At 38.8% G+C, this 15,038-nt stretch overlaps 2 protein-coding genes across 5 annotated transcripts in view; one reads left to right on the plus strand and one right to left on the minus strand.

Moving 5' to 3' along the window:
- The window catches only part of LOC127376526 (myogenesis-regulating glycosidase), a 110,955-nt gene that overhangs the window by 42,146 nt on the left and 53,771 nt on the right, over positions 1-15,038 (minus strand). The window lies entirely within an intron of this gene.
- The window catches only part of gpat2 (glycerol-3-phosphate acyltransferase 2, mitochondrial), a 113,176-nt gene continuing 99,082 nt past the window's right edge, over positions 945-15,038 (plus strand). Inside the window, exons 1-3 of one of the 4 annotated variants that reach the window (XM_051423490.1) lie at positions 945-1,119; positions 2,120-2,167; positions 10,671-10,736. The gene's annotated coding sequence lies outside the window, so the exon portion shown is untranslated. The remainder of the gene's footprint in view (positions 1,120-2,119; positions 2,168-10,670; positions 10,737-15,038) is intronic. The other 3 variants (XM_051423491.1, XM_051423492.1, XM_051423493.1) reach the window with 3 other exon arrangements.

Raw genomic sequence — 15,038 nt, forward strand, 5'->3', positions numbered from 1 at the left:
AGTATACTCAAGGTAAACGAGCTCTGGAAAAGGTGGTTGCCTAAGTGGTGGTAAAACCATTCAGAAAAGAAAGCAAACAGTAAGAGGACCTTGAATTGGGATTGTTTATTCAAACTACTATTCTCAAGGTCAAGAATTAACTTCAGAGCTTCAGTGCTTGTATTTGGATCAGCATTATTTCTGGACCACTTATTAATGGTATGTGCAATCAATTTGGCCTTGCACCTTGCCACATGCTAAGTAGAGTCAAGGGCGAGTCAGGAGGCTGCAGGAGGACCAGTGTTGAATTTCTATAAGGCGATACTACAAAAGAATAAATATTTTAAAAAAAACACTTAAATGTATTAATATGTAGGCCTATAAGCAGTGGTGTAGTGATGATTTTTAAGTCTGCATTGGGTTTACCCACTTTTGCTATGCTCATCATTCTGTAGTGCCAGCTGATTTTTATTTCCCAGGATGGTGGAGGCAATGACATCCAATTTTACTTCACTCAAAATGCATAATTACTGTATGTAGTTGTGTCTCCCTTTAGTCTGTGGGCATGTAATGATTCTTCTGTGGCTAATGTTAATTTCATACTGGTCCTTACTGCCTGAAGTCAAGCAGCAGGAGTAAATTAGTGACTATTGGCCCGTTTTAGGGTGAATAAATTAAGAGTATACTCACTTCTCTGGGTACCACTACACCAGTGCTTATAACAGCGACTTAAAACAACACAAATAAACACATGCTATAACTTTTAATCGTCGTACACATCAGCAAGATGATATGTGACTTCCGGCAACCATCTTTGTTTGGATTAGGAGGCGCAATTTGGAAAATTAAAAAAACAAAAAAAACAAAAACGTTTCTTATAAGTTAGTGTTGTTATAGTGCAGCAGTCTGGCTGTATACCCCCATCGATAAGGATCATAGAAACATCTTTAAAACTGCGGTAAGTGTTGTGAAACGACCTTGTCGGTTCACCGGAGACCGGAACAGATGCGGTAACGTTGGTTACCCTGTGAAGGACGGCTGCTAGGTAACGCTAGCTAACAGGTTGTAGCTAACAGGGTCGGAGCAGCCAGGAGAGCACCGTGAGACAGCTGAACGGATGTTTTTATATTCGGACCAAAGGTAATTTAGTTGTTTTCAAGCCTGTTTTTTGTTCCGTAGCTGTTCAGGGCAAAATGCGCCATGGGCCGTTGTGTTTGTTTTGAACATGGCAAGTAGGCTAGCTAATAAAACGGACAAAAACATGCTAAAACGTTAGCTGTTAGCACAAAACCATGCTTTAGGCAGCTAATTAGACATGTCACCATAACCATAGTGTCATCTTGTTATTTGACTTGTCCGGTTTATTGATTACACCACGTGGCTTTTGTGTCTTTGGGTAATCGCTCATCTAAGGTTAACTTCACAGCTGCGTGTTACACAGGTTATATCAAACTTTAAATATTGTTTATTATCAGTTGTAAATGGCTGCTATATGCCTGCAAATACAGGTCAGGCTCTTGGAGGCCATAAAATACTACCTTGGCGCCTTTCTCTTATAGTCTTGTCTGCTTTGCAGTATTTACAAGTGTTGGTTATGCAGGGGAAAACTGACCGTGCATCTAGTCTTGTTGCTGACAATGCTGGTTGATGTTTAAACTATAATTCTTTGTTTTTCACCCTCCAGTGAGAACAGAAATTCATGTCTGTGTAGGCAGTACTTTGTTAAGTTGAAATGCTGTGTAAGACTGTAGCAGGACATAGATCCAGTTTTAGACAAGGCTGAATAAATACTTAAAAATAGCAAAAGGCAATAAAAAGCCAAATAGATTAACTGTAGGAGGGTTTTGCTTTCCTTTCTGTTGACATGTTACATTAACAGTAACAAAAGCAAATAGTCATCTGGGATTTCTTTCTCAACACTTATGATGTTAAAGTCAGTTTAGTATTTTAGGGGTCAGATGTTTAATCCATGATATTCAATAAATGCAATACTGTACAATGATGACAATAATAATAATAATAATAATAATGATGATGATGGTGAAGGCATTTATTAAAATATTACACAACATAGCCTAATTTTTAAAAATATACTGAGCATAATCATTTTGATATATGTGGTCTTTTCTTATTTTTATAGGTCAGGTGCCACACCTGCTAAATGATTGAAAGACTGCTGTGGGAAGAGGTAGGGACCAACAGTTGGTTGACAGACAGACCAGTATCAGCATACCTTATATGTTCCAATCTGTTATCGGTCGTCTGTGGCCTACATCTTCACCTTCACTTCAGGCTTGCAATGTTCTTTACTCCAGGCACACAGAGATGTGACAGATCAGTTGCACAGCTATGACTGATTACCTTTTGTTATCTGCTTGCTTTTTGATATGGTTTTACGAAAAAATACCAATCATATTGTTTTACTTTGTACAAGAGTCACGACTAATACCAATATCATGTCCGAGATTACACTTGTTTGTGTATTTCTTTGCTGAATCAGAGAATTCAACGCTCTTAAGAGAATTTTTTCGCTTGCTTTTAAGAGTCCTTTACCCATCTGTGGGGCCTTCACACTTTATACATATTTGCTTAACAAGTGCCAGAGTTCTAGCCCGTAAAATTCAGGTCAGCATATAAAATAAAACTGTGGTGCCTTTTTTGTTGACGTTTGAGGTACATTTCCTTAAAGTGTTATGTGCTTTATAGTGTTTGAATCCGAAAACTCATGAGATTTCCTTAGGTAGGATTTTACATGAGGGCTGCAGTGATGCCTCAATTAATCAGTTTGTAACTACTGAATGAGTTGCCAATTATTTTATACTTTTTTTTTTTTTTGAATGTCCAAATTCTTTGATTTCAGCTTCTCAAATGTGAATATTTTTTGGTTTGTTTAGTTCTCTATGACAGTAAACTGATTATCTTTTGGTTGTAATAAGACATTGGAGGACATCAGCATGGGCTTTGTGAAACAGTGATCAACATCTTTCACCATTTTCTAACATTTAATGTAGGGGTGCTCTGATCAGGGCTTTTGAGAACGATCACTAGAAGAAGTATCAGCCAATACCGATCACCAATCACTAAGTCTATTTAAAGCCTTACTGTACGCACACACCTACACCTTTCTCTCACACACTCTGCTCCCCTCTCCATACACAAGGCTGTATATGTCTGCTCTGTTACTTTGTTGGTCAGCAGTAAGTTTTATAAAATCACCCAAGAAACACAACTCACGTTTTGAATGTTTTTACCTGCTTTTTCACAGCAGCAGGTGAGCCGCGTATTAACAAAGAGGCTTGTTAATGACATTGACTATCAAAAACAATACTGTTGCTTTACTTGCTCCGGGCTTGTAAAACATCCATCAGATAACATCTTCTCTGCAAAATACTAAAACAAGTCCCTGGCCGTTAATATACCGATGGCCCGCCCAAGTAAATCTGTGTGTGTGTGTCAAAGACTGCATACCCTTCCTGCGGAATAAAATAAATGTGTCAGCTGATCGGCCCTTCTGATCCCCACTAATCAAACTAAGCAGAGCGAATAACCGCCGATTACAATCAGTGACTGATTAATCAGAGCGCCTTTCATTTTATGGGCCTAACAACTAACTGATTAATTGAGAAAATTATTGTCAGATTAATCAATAATAAAAAGAACTGTTAGTTGCAGTCCTAGTTTACAACCCTTCTACTGTAATTAACTGCCTTTGGGGCTTTTGCAGATTGAACATGTTTGCCTTCAGAGGTTCAGATGATTGTTGTCAAGTTTCTGACTTTGGGTGATGGTGACACAGCAAGTAGAGTGGGTGTTGAGTAATCGGTTCAGGTAGCGGTATTGCCCGGCTCCCCCTGTCCATATGAGAGAGAGAGAGAGACCTTAAGCAAGGCAGCGAAACCCAGTTTTGTGTGTGTGTGTGTGTGTGTGTGTGTGTGTGAGAATGAGTGAGAGGCAAATGTAACTACTGTATAAATGCAGTGCCATCTACCCTTTACTTTGGAAAGACACGTTGAGGATCACAAACACGTCACTGGTGACGCACTGCTCTCATATATTTTGGACAGACCTTGAGGTCAAGCTATCAATCATGGCCACCTCCTGAGCTGAATTAGACATGAGATTGATCATCTCATGATCATTTGAGTTACTAGATTTTGAAATTGCCTCACTCTTTAAATACGTTCTTTGCTGTGTGATATAGCATTTCAGCTCATATTATGTCTACTCTTATCATGATGGCCCACTTGACATAAACTGAATGTACACATTCACATTCAAACTGTAAAAATCATTCTTCTTTAACAGGCTTGGATGTTGCTCTCCCTGAGACAGTCCTGACAGCAAGCAGGGCAAATGTGACCTATTTCTTAAGTTGTAAAACAAGTAAATGAATGTAATCTCTGTCCGCATAGATCATGTGAAAGTAGTGCATTTTACAAATGTACAGTAATTAAAGCCAACAGGAAGAACATTGTAGGCTACATATGCCCTACAGATCATTGCTTAAAATCAATAATACATAAATTAATTTAATAATAGGATGACAGATTGCAGCTTAAATAAGACCACATCCAAAAAATATCTGCGACTGGGCATCATGTAGTGTGTGGCTCAATGTAGTCCACAAATCCTAGCATCAGGTGGTTGTCCAGATCAATACTCTCAATGAGTTTCTGAGTGATACCTTTGGTCCTGGGGGATGTTTCTCTCTGGTGCATGTTTCTCTTTGTTCTTCACAAATTAATCGTAATGATCGGGATGACAGCTCTTAAGATGGGTAATTTAATTTGTAGTGTTTGGGGATGCACGATTTGCCGATAATTTCCTGCTCATTTTGGCTGATTGTTGATGCCGATACATGCTCATATTTTTTTCAACCTAATTGCAGAGAACATCAAGTCTCTCTTATAGTGGAATTAAATGTGACCTATTTCACACGTTGCAAAACGTGTCATCTCTGTCCACCGGGGTCATGTGAAAGTAAGTGTATTCGACAACTGTACAGCAATTAAAGCCAACTGAAATGACAATGATTAACAGTGCAGGCCTGGAATTAAGTCATTTTTAGGGCAACCACTTGTTGGCCAAAATGTAGGGCAACAAGGCTAAAAACTACCCAACAGTATATACGTAGAAGTATAAAAATCAATTGTGTATCTATATAGATATAAAATGAGCAGAATCCTAAACATCTACAGTAAAGTAAAATGCAACATACACATCAATGCAGCAGTAATATTAATTAATAATAATAAAAAAATCATATATAATAGTTACACTAATAGGGAACATTTTACTACACAATGGCTACTTTATGCATACATAAAATAACCGTTAAGTAGGCTAAACACTTGTATATGATGTTTCATTTTAATGCCATTATTGACTGGTAACATGCCGGTGTCACGATCCCCAAGCAAATTTCATGTTCATACGATATATAGGGTGTCTAGTTAAAGCTTTATAGTCGCCTGCATTGTGGCTTAGGCATAGCACACTGGATTTGAAATAAGACACTGACCATTAGGTTTGGCTTTAAGGTTGTTCACATCCATATTGGGTGAACAGTGTAGGACTATAAGCCTATAAGCACAGTGATCTCAGTGTATCTTGCCCTAATCACCCTAAACCATGTCAGAAAAAATTAAGTTATTACCAAGGATCCACTATCATGGGACTATACTGTGATATCAACAGCATGTGAGAAGAAAAACTGTTTCTAATGAATTATTTAATGTTTTAATTATTAAGGAAAATGAGTGGGAGTGAAATATCTTAATGTGGATTGATAGATAGATATTCCTTTATTTGTCCCACAATGGGGAAATTCCAATGTTACAGCAGCAAAGTGGATAGAGAAAAAACAGTATAGAAAACGTAAGTAAAAGTAGGGAATAATAAAAACACTATGTACAAGAGAAAAAACAGTAAGAATCCACAACAACAGATAACACAAATAGTAGCAGCAGTTAATGCACATAATAATAATAATCATCTTCACCATCAAAACAGTCTTGTCTAGTGAACACTGTAGTCTGATTTAATCATGTACTGGTTGAGAGGAATATACTGTCGGTGACTGAGGCTTGGCCTCACATGGCTTGTCTTAGAGACCTTACAGTCCAGTGTCTCCTATTTGTCTCTGTGCCTTGCTGTCACACCTCCAACATTTTTTCACTCCTTCAGTTGTTTTGCCTTTTTCCTCTAGTAGTCTGGTTGTTCCCCCATTCCTCCTCTTCTAATACATATAATGCAATAATGCATGTTATTAGAATTTTGTGTCACGTAAAACTACATTTGGCTGAGAGGAATATGTACCAGTCAACCCTATAAAGGACACGCCTCTTTCACCCTTAACAATCACTAACAACCAGATATTTTAAAAGGCATCAACAGCAAAGAGTTCTATACACAGTGTACTATAAACACTACAAAGTACAAAGTAATAACTATAAATACTTATGTAATGTTATACTCTATTAAAATAAATTAAGTAAATGTTCAGTCTCCTTTCTGGTTGTTTTGACACATACAGAATTATTATCGCTTTTTCCATTAGCATTTAACAGGTGGCTGTTGAAATATATTTTATATATTTAAATAATTACATTGATATCATAAAAATGCGAGGACTAGTCGACAATTGGCTTTAACTAACGACTACTAGTTGCCTAGGAAAATCTTTAGTAAGGGACAGCCCTAAACAATACCTAACCCTGCTTGCTGCTGCACATTTTCCAAAGCACATTTTAAGTTCTCCCTCTTTCCAGGTTAACAGAACAGAATATAACTCAACTTGGATTCATAAGTTGAGCGGTTGTTTATTTATATAGCAATAGAAGCCGATGTGTCTTAAATCTGCATTCTGTGTAATGGCCAGCAGGTGGCAGCTCGATGTGCTGCAATATAATGGTTATGGTATAATTTAGAGTAAAATAGACGATACAGCAGGGTGTGCTTTTGATCATGGCTACCTTGTGATAAACCACTCTCTGTCCAGCGTGCTGCACGAAATTCAGATTAAACTGTCAAACAGTGCTGATCAAATATGAATCATGATTCTGTTACTGCATTGCCTATTTCTTACCTAAAATAATTTTAGTGTACTGTTTAGCTGTAATACCAGGCGAGCTGCCGTTGTTTTACTGCTGCACACAAGTCAATGTATGCAGCTCAACTCACAATACGTCACCTCTGCTGTCTCCAACAAACCATCATGGCAACAAGCATAATGCCAAACTCAAGGCTTCAGAACTGTTCTACACAAACCAATGGGAGATGTCACGATAGGTTCACACCTGGTTAAAAGGGAACTTGCAAGCCAGAAGTGTTTTAATAATTCAGTAATATGGAAGAAGTGATTTGGAAATTAAAAACTTACATGTGGTAAAAGTGACTTTGGAGATTCAAGAATCTACACTGACATCAGTGTTTCCCCTACATGGCACCACATGTGTCAGTTTTATCGGGCTGCCACAGAATCATAAATAATGAAAATGTCATTATGACACCGTAAATCAAATCATAAAGCTGCACCAAATGGCACGATTGGAGAAAAAACACTGCTGTCAGGGATCTTGTGGAGATACGTTTGACAAGGCTGAAAAGTAGATATTAAGAAGTGTTTTTAACAGCCACTTTCATCCCTTTAAAGACATAATTATTAGTGCAGTTAAGTAGAGTCATATGAGTACACTACACTCATCTTTTTGAACAGTATTTTAGCCAATGCCAAATCATAGCAGGTGTCTTGTAATAAACAACACATTCCCCAGCCTACAACACCAATACTTTAAACCATATGAAGACAGCTTACAGCCTGGATTCAAAGCTTACTGGTAGCTGAAATTGCAGCTGCTGCGATTAGACCCCACAGAACTAAAATTTCATGCAGAGCTGATGAAGTTCAATAACCGGAATACACAAATACCCAGAGGTCAGGCTTAAAGCATATGGTGTCTCTTTGGACAGAACCAATAATTATTAGAGCACCAACAAGCTGATAAACAGCAAGCATTTGGGGCTGTAATTAGAGCCCCACCGATATTCCAGTTTTAAAGCCGATGCCAATTTTTAGAGAGGGTAAATTCACTGATTACCAATATGGCAGCATATATAGTGAATTTTCGAGCTGGAATGAAAATAGACCATTTCGATGTGGATTGTGCACAGAATTTGCAACAGCTGTTAACTAACTTTATTAAAGAATATTTAAGTTAAATATTCTTTAACATGTTAAACAATAAATCATCAACCAATAAGAGGCTTTGCTGAGAGTACTTCCTCTCTCTTACTTTGTGCTTCTTGTCACAGTATTGTAAATTGCAGTGCATTCTGCTGGATAGATTTTGCAGCGACACCGATACAACATCTTTTTTTAAAGATATTTTTGGGGCCTTTCATGCTTCTACTTGACAGGCCAGCTGAAGATATACAGGAAAGGGGGTAAAGAGAGAGGGGGGAACGACACGCAGCAAAGGGCCACAGGCCTGAACCAAACTCGGCCGCTGTGGTGAGGACCCAGCCCACAGGGTTATTACAGAGTAACATGATGATGATGATGATGATGATGATGATGATAATTATCGTTGGTATTATGGTAGCATTCTTCCTCAGGTAGATGACATAGAAATCAGTTAATTTTTGCATGGATTCAGCAGAGGTAAATCCACATTTCATATGAGTTAGTGTCCTGCAGGGGTCTCTTACCGCCAAATGTATGGACTTTAATGCAACGATACAATAATTTTATTGCACTCCTGTCTCCATAAATCTGTAGATATACATTTACTTCCTGTGTGCAGCACTCCTGGGAGTATAAATCCTCGAGATAAGCTTCCTCTCTGATGGGTTGTGCTGCTGCTGCTTTAAGGAGATTGTTTTTTTTCAAGACATTGACAGAAGACAGCGTCCAGTGTAAATATTTTGAGTATGATCAGACCAGAGAAATTATTTGCCTCACAGAAAGAAAATTACAGGAAGGGTTTATCAAACATACATCTCCATTCTTGTATACATAGCTTCAGATAAGCTTGTGTAGTATGGTCACAAACAAATAAACAGACAATAAAGCTGGAGTCTTTACTTTTGAAGAACATTCATTTACCTTGTCAGTAGCAATTGACCTATCTGAAGTTCCACCTGATCTTAGTGTTGCTACCTCAAACATTTTATCGACAACAAACAATCCCTTTAGCAACCTACCACGGTATATAATTGATAGTTGCATGGACAGACTGATGCAGACTCTAATTCAACTAGAGTGCAGACGTCCGCCAAGGTCCCCTGTCCTCTGTCTGCTGCTGTTGTGATTCACTGCTTGCAGGTACCGCTTGTAGAGAGAAGAGGGGCTGGTTTGGAGGGAGGGCTGTCGTCTCAGCCAGTAGCCCAATTTTCATAGCAGACTAAAATAAACATACAGCTCCTGCACCCGTAGCTCAACGGAGTGGAGTTAAGGGACAGCGGACGGTGGCTGTACTGCGCATGAATACTTCACGATTCAAAACAACTGTACAACTGCACTTGTTTCTTCACCATGTTGTTGTTCATCTGTTCTAGTAGGCGTTCTTCTTCTATGGAATTTAATACTTGTAGGCTGAATGCTGCCTCTTATGTTCTGGAAGAATTGCATCCCTGGTACCGATGGCATTGACTTGGTACCAAAGTAACGGCTCTTATGAAGACCCTGCTTTACTAGTAACTAGGCTGCATTATTTATTCTTAAGGAATAACAAGAACGTGTTTTAAAAACTCACCTGATGTGTGGGTTGAGGTTAGGCAAAAAGGATGAAATGGTGAAAGCGAGATAAGTGAGAGAGCTAATGTAATGTTTTTAAGCTCTGACAGGATCAGAGATATCATGTAATTTCACCCTCTGATGGAGAGGATAGGAGGGAAGCCTGTTTCTGTATCATGTTGGTACATGAGCTAATCCACATTTCAAGTGCCTGCGCGTGTGGAGGAGTGTGTAGCAACAGTTGGCAGTAAAATGGATTGACTTAATTAAAGTAAAAAGTAATGTCCATCTCCACTGGTTTGCTGAAAGAGTGTCATGCAGTGTATCAGAGTGTGTGCATGTGTACGTCATAGTAGATAGAAAAGAGTTTGTTCACTGCAATCAAATGAGCTCTGAGTCAGAGGTTTTCTCTCCCTCCCCACACATCTCATCCCTCTCCTCTCTCATTTGTCTTTGCTCGATGCATTGATGTCTTCCCTATTACCTCTGATTTGGCTTGTCTGGTTGTGAATACCTAATCATGCTGAAGATGTCACACTTTCATTCCTTGAAGGCTTTATTCTTTATCCCTCTCCTTTCCTCTCATCTCATCGTTTGTGTCACACTTATTCCTTGCTGAGAGGGGTGGTGTGTGCCATATACAGTTCATACAAACATTTAAAAAAAGCCCATGTGTGTCATAACCTTCTTTGCTCACCCACCCACACTCAGACACACATCTGTGCACCTGTTTTGTAGAAAATGAATTATTAAGGGATTTCTTTTTGCCCATAAGAACAGACAATCCAACACCCTTATTTAATCATTGATTTGTTTTTTCAGATATTCCCTCAATTACTCTGATAGGCTTGTCTGGTTTCATTCAGAGCTTTTAAAATTAACTTAATGCTTCGATATTGTTCACTAAGACTATCCTCAATTTCAAGCTCCTAACATGTCTTTTGTTTCTTTTAAGACAGCGCTGAATGTCTAGACACCCGTCGTCCACATCAAACAAACCCCGCGGCTGCTTCAGAATAAGGTAGGACAAACATCCCTCTTCCTTTTGCCGACAGTACACACACACACACACACACACACACACACACACACACACACACACACACACACACACACACACACACACCCCATTCCTTTTATTCCCCACCAGTCGATGTACTGGGGGATCCGCTGCCCTTGGGGTTGATCTTAAGGCCTTGGTTAGGGGGCTACAGCTGTTTTATGGAAAATGTACTGAAAGTCACTTAGTTGCTAAGTTACAGGGGACAATAGCAACAGTACACTGTCATCCCTATCAGAGGGAGTGTTTTTCAGAGGAAAAACATCCTTTGAATTTTCATGGCCTGCTGAGAGTTTCTGTGTGTGAAAAAAAAAAGGAATTATATTTGAGATATTTGATCATAGATTAGGTATTACCTTACATAAATTATATCTATCTGTAAGAAAGAAGTTGTGAACTCTGGTGACCTTTGTAGTACATTCAGGATACTTCCCTCTCTCTCACTGTCTTGTGTGTCTAGAACTATTCCAGATGCAACAGCACTATAAACCTTGCACAGAGAATATGAATACAGCCCTATTTTTCAGATTTTGTTCTTTTAAACCAACTGGGATGAAGCCTATTTGATTTGCATGTGGTCCTTTGAAGTGCAGTGCCTTGTGATTGTCTTGTGTCAAGGGAACTGAGGCAGTGATACATGATATCTGGTAGGCAATGATTGCATCTGTCTCCCTCTCACATAAGTGAGAGAATCGTGCAGTTAGTCCATGCATGTGGATGTGTGTTTGTGAGTGCTAGCTGCAAGTGTTCTCAAAGCGTTTGACACATCTTATTACCAAAGTCTGATGTCTTACTTCTTTCATTTTTAAATTTCTTTGCCTTATGAATTCGCTGTAATATACATGTCGTCTGGATTTGGGTGTGGGGATGTTTATTTTAACATGAGTCGCACTTTTCAAATGTGTCTGTAATTCAGTACTGCCCCCATAAACCACTTGTTCACGTTATCGAATTGTTGTGTTTTTGTTACCTTAGAAGGAACCTTTTCATATCTACAGACGCCACAGGTAGCCTTCCATGTTTCAATGCCCAGAACAGACAAACTGAACACTGGTTCTATGTACGGCCGTTTGCTTTTTCCACACTCTAGTTTCTCCTTGGAAGGGGAGAGTGAAGCGAGGGAGTTGTAATCTGCAAATACACTGCTAGATGCTACTAAATCCTACAAACTGAATTCTTGAATTTCCCTCAGGATAAATAAAGTATCTATCTACCTACCTACCTACCTACCTACCTACCTACCTACCTACCTACACTGGTCCTTTAAAAAAATATCAACATCTCTTGCCATTTCTTGTCTTTTATCTTATTACCGTTTTCATTTTCTGACTTAGGAAAGCCAAAAAGGTGCCACACCTCTGATTTTAAACAGGTGCATCCTCAATTTCTTTGTCTTTCTTAATGCCTTGATACTAGGGAAGTTCCTGCCGACTAATTTCCCTCGTGAAATTGATAGAAAATAGTCAAAAGTGAGCACAGTTTATTTTAAATGTGTCAGAAGAAATATCGCCTGTAGTTTAACAGCCATTTAAAAACATTTGTAATCAAAAGATAATAAAAGCCTGAGCGGGATTACAGCATCTGTGGGTTGGGACCATCAACATGTAAAAGATGGATGTCATGTCTCCACTTCCTCCCACAGTACAGAAATTAAGCAAAAATATCCCGGATATGGTCGCTGCCATCTTGCACTGATAACATCACTGCGTAGTGATCGGGCTTGGTGCTGCGGTATCGAATTCCCGCTCATCGGAATCAGCTGTCAATTGTGATGTGAAACTCTCTTTTTATAGCTTATAAGAACTACCTAAAATGCCAGGACCATCTTTGTGGGTAATTGGATTTTTTAGTTTGGCCCCATGTCCCATCTGCTAATATGGAAGCAGCAGGCTTTATGATCTATACTGCAGTCAGCCACCAGGGGGCAATCAAGATGTTTTGGCTTCACTTTTGGAGAGCTGTCATGTTGTTCATCGTCATATCTATGTCGATGGTTGGGACAGTAACTGAAAAATGTTTAAACAACTAGTCGACTAATTGCGTACCTACTTGATGCAGCTACTGACGCGAGTGAAATAGGACGTGGAAGAAGCAAAGTCAAAAGTAGATAACGCCTTCTGCTGTTTAAAAATCACAATTTATTTTTCATCTAACAGGGTCTTCAAACATTTTCTCAAGCTAAAACTCAGTGCCAGGCTACATCGTGCTTGTATTTATTAATTGAACTGAACTAAAATGTCCAGCTCAGTACATATTTAGTTTTCAGCTCTTTAATGTAAATCAGATATTGCTATTCATAGGTTCAATTCAAAAGTGTCTGTTCCAGTATCATTTGGGATATGATTGGGGTGTCCCAAATTTTCTTCTAACGTATAAAAATAATTTAGAAACTGTTCCTCTGAATTTAATCATCAAAATTGAAGACCATAACAGAAACCTATCCAGTAACTTAAAGCGTGTAACCAAGAATGTGGGTCTTTAAATTTATTTAGACATCTGTTTAATTTTTTTTAAAAGGGTTGTTAAGTCTCTGTCTTAAATAATCTTATTTTAGTTGCTGGGTGTGTGCTAGCTCAAAGAGCTGATTGTGCGCCACAGTCAACTGACCCACTACCCCCACCCTCTCTCTCTCTCTCTCTCTCTTCCTGTTTCTGAGGTGTCACTGACTGCAGAACCACAGGAACAGGCTTGAGGGAGACTGTCTGAATTCTTTTCCTCTCTTTTCACTTTTGCCCTCTTTTTTAATCTCCTCAAGCATATGCTCTCACACAAAGCTGGTATTCTCTCTCTTAACTGCTCATCGTGTCACACTTTTGCTTGCCAGGAGACAGTGGGTGGGCATCTACGGTCTTGTGGGTGCAAATACATCTATAAGTATCTCTTTATCTTAACACCCCAAACCACCACTTCCACCATGTGCCATGATCCACCCCTCTGTGTGGCAAAACTTGTAAACAGCTATTCATCTAAAATAGTGCAAGTGGTAGAAAGGGGTCTTTTTTTCCTTGTTTCTTATTTCCTTTGGTCATGTGCAGGGTTTTCCCTGCCATTATACAGTTTAGGCGCAGTGCTCAAGTGTTTTTGCAATACTTATACTGATACATATAATTATATGTTGATTATTTTTCTCAAGCTACTTCATCCAAATGCCTATGGATATGGTAAAAAAATATTTTACCACATAAGCTTTTTCATAAGCTAATTGTTTATAAGCTTAAATTACTGATGTGATATGAATCCAAATGAACTGGGAGAATGAGACTATTACAGATATTGTAATATGTTGGTGTTGTGAAGCAGGAATAATACTTTCTGCGTATGTGAGGGTCCTCTAGGGTCCGTGTAACCTAAATTTCATTATCATAGGGTGTATAAGTAGGCTCTCCGTGGACATCCATGTACCAACAATTTGTTGTGACCTTACATTTGGGCCAGACAGTAGTATAAACAGAACTACTGCGCTACCATGGTGTCGACAGCTGTCCTTAAATGCATCCGATTGGCATTATATTTGATCCTTGAGAACTACAGAAGCACTCTGTCCACTCTGATTGTGTAGTGGTGATACAGAGTGAGGTTCTCCCCTCACAAACAGTCTTTGGGTGAGTAAAGACACCGACTGCAGAGAGCGCACAAACCCAACAACAGACAAGTTTATTTTGACGTGTTATCATGTTACACACTGAGTTACCGGTGCAGACAAATCATTTTTCACATTCACACACATATTTAGTGAAATGCTGCACTGCAGAGCTGCAACACCAGCAGGCTGAGGTGTACAAAATACAGTACATGATCAAAATATGCCCAGATTGATACTGAGCCTTAGGATCATATCAGGACTCTATTTGTTTATGTTTTTAACATTTAAGATAGGCAGTTGGATTTAAGCTGTTTTAAAAAAAAAACAACAACAGTGGAGTACCAGTCACGATCATACTATATATTCTGTGTGCATAAAAGCAAAAGATAATGCATTCAGTGTTTTTTTATTTATAGTGTGACTAAACTGAGAGAACATTTTTATCTCACATTTGAGCAAGAAAATAATGATTTTCATTTTGTCCATAACTGCAGCCTTGCTTCTAATAGTTGGTTACATTAGCATAGAATTGTTTTCAGCACAATCAAAACATAAATGTATGTGGTCCCCTGGTACTGGCTCTCACGAGTTGTCTCAGGGTGCATTTTAGAGTAGCAAAAGCAGTAGTGCGTCAAGGACTCGCTGACGTAAATTCACTTCCACAGTGGTGGCCTCTGTGT

The sequence above is a fragment of the Dicentrarchus labrax genome, unplaced genomic scaffold (genome assembly GCF_905237075.1).
Source record: "Dicentrarchus labrax unplaced genomic scaffold, dlabrax2021, whole genome shotgun sequence".
Taxonomy (NCBI): Eukaryota; Metazoa; Chordata; class Actinopteri; family Moronidae; genus Dicentrarchus; species Dicentrarchus labrax.